Below are 7,044 nucleotides of genomic sequence, written 5' to 3' on the forward strand. Positions count from 1 at the left end.
GTTAGATTTTAGTAAGTCTTCAATAGGCTTACTGAATACAATTAATTATGCCATTTATAGACAAATATAGATTAGAAATTTACATTCAAGTCGTGTAAGACTTTTTAAAAGTCCACTTCCATAGTATTTGCACAAGGGGCTTCAAAAAGTTCATGGGAAAAAAATCTGTACTATCTTTTAATTCAAGTTTTCCACAAACATTTTGTAGCCCCCTAATTAAGGCTAGAGAGGAACACTCCCAATTTTCATATCGTCCTTAACTCCCTTTTCCTGAGAGATGAATCTTAGCTGTTTCTTGAGTGCTTCAATTTCTTTTTCTTGCTTGATTACCTTCATCTGTAGGGTAAGATTCATATTTCCAGCATTCTGGAAAAGTTCACTCTGTAGCAGCTGGGTGGCAGAAGATCTCTGGGATGAATTATTTCTGATTAACTGATGGATATACTTGACTTGAACTGGACACCTTTGAGCGATTCAGGTATCTGGCCAGTTCGTAAGCCCATTAAGACTTGGGCACACTCCATTTCTGTTCCAAATGGCTAAAAGAGCTCCAGCAGAATGACATCCAGGCTATACATGTTTAACTTGGCATCGTAATCGGATCCTTACAACTGTTCAGGGATGTGTACAAGGAAGTACCCACGCTGGAAGCATGCGCTGACGTTCTTTTTTCCATTTCCATTAGACCAGTCTGAGCTTTTCTGTAGGATGTCTGTGCAGGCCAGACCAAAGTCTCCTATCTTTACTTGCTGATGAGGGCCATGAAGAAAAATATTTTTGGGCTTGAGATCCTGGTGCATAATCCCCATGTTATGTATGTAATACACACCTTCCACCACTTCTTGGAAATTTTTTGTTGCAACACTGACCATAACATAAGGATAAGACAACGCGTCCATGCACTCTTGGCTCCTCCTGTTCGCTCGGTGATCCAGTCCCACAGTGAGAGCTCACACAGCTGCATCTGCATGTGCAGCATCAGGTGGTACTGCACTTCTGTCTGCCCAAACAAGCTGAAGTTTTCTTCAGAAGACTTATTGGTGGATGTGAAATTCTCCTCCAGGTCTGAGTGACGCCACAGCGGCAGCTGATTGTCACTACTTGACAACCCATTTTCTTGTAGCTCCGTGGATAATTCATGGGCATTTGTGACTATACTGGTGATGCAGTTTATCAACCTGTTATCTTGATTCTCAAAGCCAGCTCCTCCAAATGCCTTGTCTTTGTCTGGGGTAAGCTCAGCAAAAACGATGGATAAGCTGCTACTGTAATCATGTCTAATCCCATACTCTTCTCTTTTGGAGAGAACTTCCAGACAGGGCAAATAATAGCAACTCTGTCTTTGGGCTGGGCCACATGCACGTGCCCTATCCAAGCAGTGTGGTAACCTACAATTTTAGGGTGCTGAGAACTCGCCAGTACCTTGACTTCCTGTAGTACCTTCATGCGATGTGTTTTAGTTGCATGCTTAATCAGGATTTTTTTAATTGCATAATATTTATCCATCTGATTTATTCCTGACCTTGTATACTGTTCCATAGCCTCCTTTTCCTAAGATGGCAATCTCCACAAATTCATTCAAGTAGCGTGAAGTTTGTGTTTCAAAGGCTACTTCCCTTGATCTGATTTTCTGGATATGAGAATTCTCCTCACAAGAATCATTTAAACACCTGTCTTGAGCGAACTGGGTTTGGCTCATGCGCATGGCTCAAGTGTTCCAGGAGTGAGACCAGCAACAGTTGGTTTGCAACTGCAAACAGGAACGTTGGCTGTTGGAAGGGTCCTTTTAATACTTCGAGTTCTGCTGGTAAGTCTGACTCATCATACTTAGGGTCCGAGCCCTGGACGGGGAAGTCGATAGCAGGCGGCTCAGGCTCAGGCTCAGCTGCCATCTGGTCATCCTCTGTTTCGCACTCCTGGGAGGCCCAGCAGCCCTCCACATGGTGCTGCCTCAGCTAGCAGTAGGGCGCTCTTTTGGTTTCTTGTAGTAGTATTTTGCAGTTTGTTTGTTTGTTTTTGTTTTTTTTGGTATAGGTCCTTTGTTTCGCTGGTTACATTTATTCCTAGATATTTCACCCTTTGGGACGGCTGTTGTAAATGGTATTGCTTTCCTAAATCCTTTTAAACACTGTTGTTTTGGTATAGAGGAATCCAATTGATTTTTGTACATTGATCTTATATCCTGCCACTTTGCTGAATCTTCCAATGAGGTCTAGTAGCTTTCTTACTGAGTCTTTGGGGTTTCTATGTATAGGCTCATATTGTTTGCAAATAGAGTTTTACTTCTTCTTTGCCAAGTTGGTTGCCTTTAATTTCCCAGTTTTGTCATATAGCTCTTATTAAGACTTCCAGCACAATATTGAATAGGAGTTGTGACAAAAGGCATCCTTATCTGGTTCCTGTTCTCATAGGGAAGACTTTCAGTATCTCTCCATTGAGAGTGATGTAGGCTGTTGGTTTGTATCATTGTCGTTGTCGTTAAGTGCCGTCGAGTCGGTTCCGACCCATAGCGACCCTGTACAGGGTTTCCGAGGGTGTAAATCTTTACGGGAGTAGAAAGCCTCATCTTTCTCCCGCGGAGCGGCTGGTAGTTTCAAACCGCTGACCTTAAGGTTCGCAGCCCGATTCGTAACCACTACGCTACCGGAGTTGGTTTGTATATATGCTCTTAATTATGTTGAGGAATTTTCCTTCAATTCCTACTTTGTTGAGTGTTTTTATCAGGAATGGATGTTCAGATGATCTCTAAATTCAGGTGGGATATATTCAGGGACACATTTTGGCTCTCGTGGACTTGTTTTCATTTTCTTTAGCTTCAGTTTGAATTTGCACGTAACTGTTCCACAGTCTGCCCCTGGGCTTGTTTTCACTGATGATATGGAGGTTTCCCATCTTCTCTTTCCACAGATATAGACTATTTGATTTCTATGTATTCCATCTGGCGAGGTCCAGGTGTATAGTCATCTCTTATGCTGTCTAAAGAAGATATTTGAAATGAATAAATCATCGATTTTGCAGCATTCTATCATGCATTCTCCAGCATCATTTCTATCACCAAGGCCACTAGATTTTCCACTAGAATCCTTCAATATTGCAAATTGAGGTTTGAAATTTTCTTCAGTTCCCTCAGCTTGAGAAATACTGAGTATGTGCTTACCTTTTGGTTTTCTAACTCCAGGTCTTTGTACATTTCATTATAATATTTGATTTTGTTTTCTCCAGCTGTTCTTTGAAATTTTCTTTTCAGCTCTTTTCCCTCCTCATTTCTGCCATTTGTTTTAGCATCTCTATGCTGGAGAGCCATGATATCTCTCATTCCAGAGTGCTCCTTGGAGGCCAAGATGGCTAAGCTTTGTCTCTCATACTTTGGACATATTGTCTGGAGGGAACAGTCGCTGGAGAAGGATGTCATGCTGGGTAAGGTGGAGGGTCAGAGATAAAGAGGAAGACCCCTAACGAGATGGATTGGCCAGGTGGCATCACTGATGGATTCAAGTGTGGCAGCGGTAGTGACGCTGGCCCAGGATTGGACATTGTTTCATTCTGCTGTGCATGGGGTCGCTATGAGTTGGTTCCAACTCGATGGCACCTGACAACAACAACAATGCTGGAGAGCAAGTTTCAGAGTCTCTGAAGCACCCCTTTTGATCTTTTCCATCTTTCTTGTCTTCTTAATGATCTTTTTCTTTCTTGATGCCATCCCACAACACTTCTTTCATCAGTTTTCAGTGTCTAATGCATCAAATCTGTTCTTCAGTTGATCTCTAGATTCAAGTGGGATATGTTCAATGTCATGTATTTGCTGTCACGTACTTGTTTTCATTTTGTTCAGTTTCAGCCAGAAATTGCATATGAACAACTGATAGTCTGTTCTGAAGTCTGCCCTTGGCCTTGTTTTGGCTAATGCTATGGAGTTATCTTAGCCTTTTTTGGCCAGTGTGGACAATTTGACTTCTGTGTTTTCCATCTTGTGAGATTGATGTATATAATCTTCTTTTTTGTTGTCCAGAAAAGGCATTTGCAACCAAGAAGTCATTGGTTTTGCAAAATTCAACCATGTGATCTTCAGCCTTGTTTCTATCACCAAGGCCGTATTTTCCAAGTACTGATTCTTCTTCTTTGTTTCCCAATCGTTGCATTCCAATCACCAATAATTATCAACACATCTTGATTGAATATTTGATCAATTTCAGACTGAAGGAGTTGGTAAAATTCTTCAATTTCATCATCATTTGCTTTATTGATTGATGTGTAAATTTGAATAGTAGTGGTATTAACTGATCTTCCTTGTAGATGTATGGATATTATCCTGTCACAGACAGTCTTCTACTTCCAGTCAGATCTCAATAGGTTATTTTTGATGATGAATGTGATACCATTCCTCTTCAATTTGTCATCCCAGTTTAGTAATCCAGGTGACTGGCAGATTCAAAATGGTCAATAGCATTACATTTCAGCTAACTAATGCCTCAGGTATTGATGTTTATGTGTTCCATTTCATTTTTGACAACTTCTAATTTTTCTAGATTCATACTTCATACATTCCATGTTCTGATTATTACTGTATGTTTACAGCTGTTTCTCTTCATTTTGATTTATGCTCCATCAGCACATGAAGGTCTCAATGGTTTTACTCCATTTGCATTCTGGTTAACTCTATTTTAAGGAGGCAGTTTTTCCCCTGTAGTATTCTGAGTGCCTTCCAACTTGAGGTGCTCATCTTCTGACACTATATCTGAAAATATTCTGGTGCACTTCATCATGTTTCAATATTCAATATCTGGTGCTTACTGTGTTCCAATTTATTTATAAGATTTTCAGTGACTAAATATTGGAAATAGTCCATTTCTCTTTTTGTTCCTTGTCAGTCTTTGTCTGGAAGTTCAACTGAAACCTGTCCACCTTGGGTGATCCTGCTAGTATTTAAAATACCTGTGGCATAGCTTCCAAAATCAGAGCAACACATAAGTCATGCTAGTCCTACAAACTGACAGTCATACGGTGTCATACTCAGGTGGCTTGTGAGTTGCTGAGATTCTGGAAGCTATGCCACAGGCATTTTAAATACTAGCAGGATCACCCAAGGTGGACAGGTTTCAGCTGACCTTCCAGACAAAGACCGACAAGGAACAAAAAGAAATTGACTGCTTCCAAATATTTAGTCACTGAAAACCTTATGAATAAAAGCCATTACTCCTCTGTCAGTTCATTCCTTAGATCTGCTTTAGTTTCTGTCTGGAATGTTTCCTTATTTTTAGTGTATAATTGAAGCACATATTTTATTAAATGGACATATAAATATTTTTGTTTCTACTTATTGTAATAGAAAATGTAAATGTTTATGTACCAACGTAAATAAAACAAAAAATGATCATAACTGGACCAATAAGCAACATCCAAATAAATGGAGGAAAGACTGAAGTTGTCAAAGACTTCATTTTGGTCAAATCAGCCATCAACACTCATGGAAGCAGCAGTCAAGGAATAAAATGACGTATTACAATTAACAAATGTGCTTCACTATATCTCTTTAAATTGCTGAAGAGCAAATATGTCAGTTTGAGGATTTAGGTGTACCTGATCCAAGCCAGGGTATTTTCAATTATCTCATATGCATGCAAAAGTTGGACAGTGAATAAGGAAGGCCTAGAAGAATTGATGCATCTGAGTTACGACGTTGGAGGGGAATACTGAAAGTACCAAAGATGATCAAAAGAACAAACAGATCAATGTTGGAAGTATAGCCAGAGTGCTTCTTGGAAGCCAGGATGACCAGTCTTTGTCTATCATATTTTGCTCAGATTATCAGGAGTTATCTGTTCCTGGAGAATGATATCATGTTTGATAAAGTGGAGGGTTGGAGAAAAAGAAGAAGGCATCCAATGAGATGGATGCAGCACAATGAACTCAGGCATGGCAACAATTGTAAGGTTGGCTCAGGACCAGGCAGTGTTTCATTCTGTTGTGCATAGGGTTGATATGAGTCAATACAGACTCGATGGCACCTAACAAGAACAACAACAGCAGTTTATTATAAGCTGTATTTCATTCCCATTGTTTTAACTACAAGATTATAATAAAACTGAATTTTATATATTATTTATCTGAAACCTTGTCCCTCTCATATATTATTTCTATTAGTTTTACTGTTGATTTTCTTGTTGAAAATAAAGACAATTGATCTTATCTTATTGAGAATAAAAACAATTTCACTTTGTTTTCTTCAACTGTACAATTTTATTTTTCCCTAATAATGAGGGATATCATTGATGACATCAGATGGACTTTGGATGAAAACAAAGAATGCCAGAAAGATATTTGCCTATGCTTTATTGACTGCACAAGGCTTTTGATTGTGTGGATCATGACAAGCTATAGATAGTATTTCAGGGAAAATATATTCCAGAATAATTAATTGTGCTCATGAGGATCCTGTACATACACGAAGAGGCAGCTGTTTGAACAGAACAAGGAAACACTGAATGGTTTAAAACCAGGAAAGGTGTGAGACAGGGCTGTATTTTTTCAACATACGTATTCAATCTGTAAACTGAGCCAATAACCCGTGAAATTGGATTAAATTAAGAAAATGGTAGCATCAAGATTGGAAAAAGACTCATAAATAACATGAGATATGGAGAGGATACAACTTTGCTTGCTGAAAGCAAAGTAGACTTAAAATACTTACTCATGAAGATCAATGACTACAGATTTCAGTACGGGTTGTGCCTCAATGTAAAGAAAACAAAAATCGCCATCACTGTACAAGTAAATAACAGCCATATAAATGTAGAAAAGAAGATGTCAAAGATGAAGATGTCAAAAACTTAGGGTTTTTTTAATCAACCATCAACACTCATGGAAGCAGTAGCCAAGAAATTAAACAATATATTGCAGTAGGCAAATCTGCTGTACAAGACCTCTTTAAAGGATTGAAGAACATTATAAGTCAGAAGTGACTCTACGGCATCTAACAAGTTGCCTTTTATCCCAGTTCACTGAACATTTTCATCTTAAATTGAAGTATAATTTTGTTGAATACTT

At 39.0% G+C, this 7,044-nt stretch overlaps 1 pseudogene; it reads right to left on the reverse strand.

Moving 5' to 3' along the window:
- Positions 1-222: 222 nt before the first annotated feature.
- Positions 223-1,705, reverse strand: LOC102837095 (annotated as a pseudogene).
- Positions 1,706-7,044: the final 5,339 nt, after the last annotated feature.

The sequence above is a fragment of the Chrysochloris asiatica genome, unplaced genomic scaffold (genome assembly GCF_000296735.1).
Source record: "Chrysochloris asiatica unplaced genomic scaffold, ChrAsi1.0 scaffold00088, whole genome shotgun sequence".
Classification (NCBI taxonomy): Eukaryota; Metazoa; Chordata; class Mammalia; order Afrosoricida; family Chrysochloridae; genus Chrysochloris; species Chrysochloris asiatica.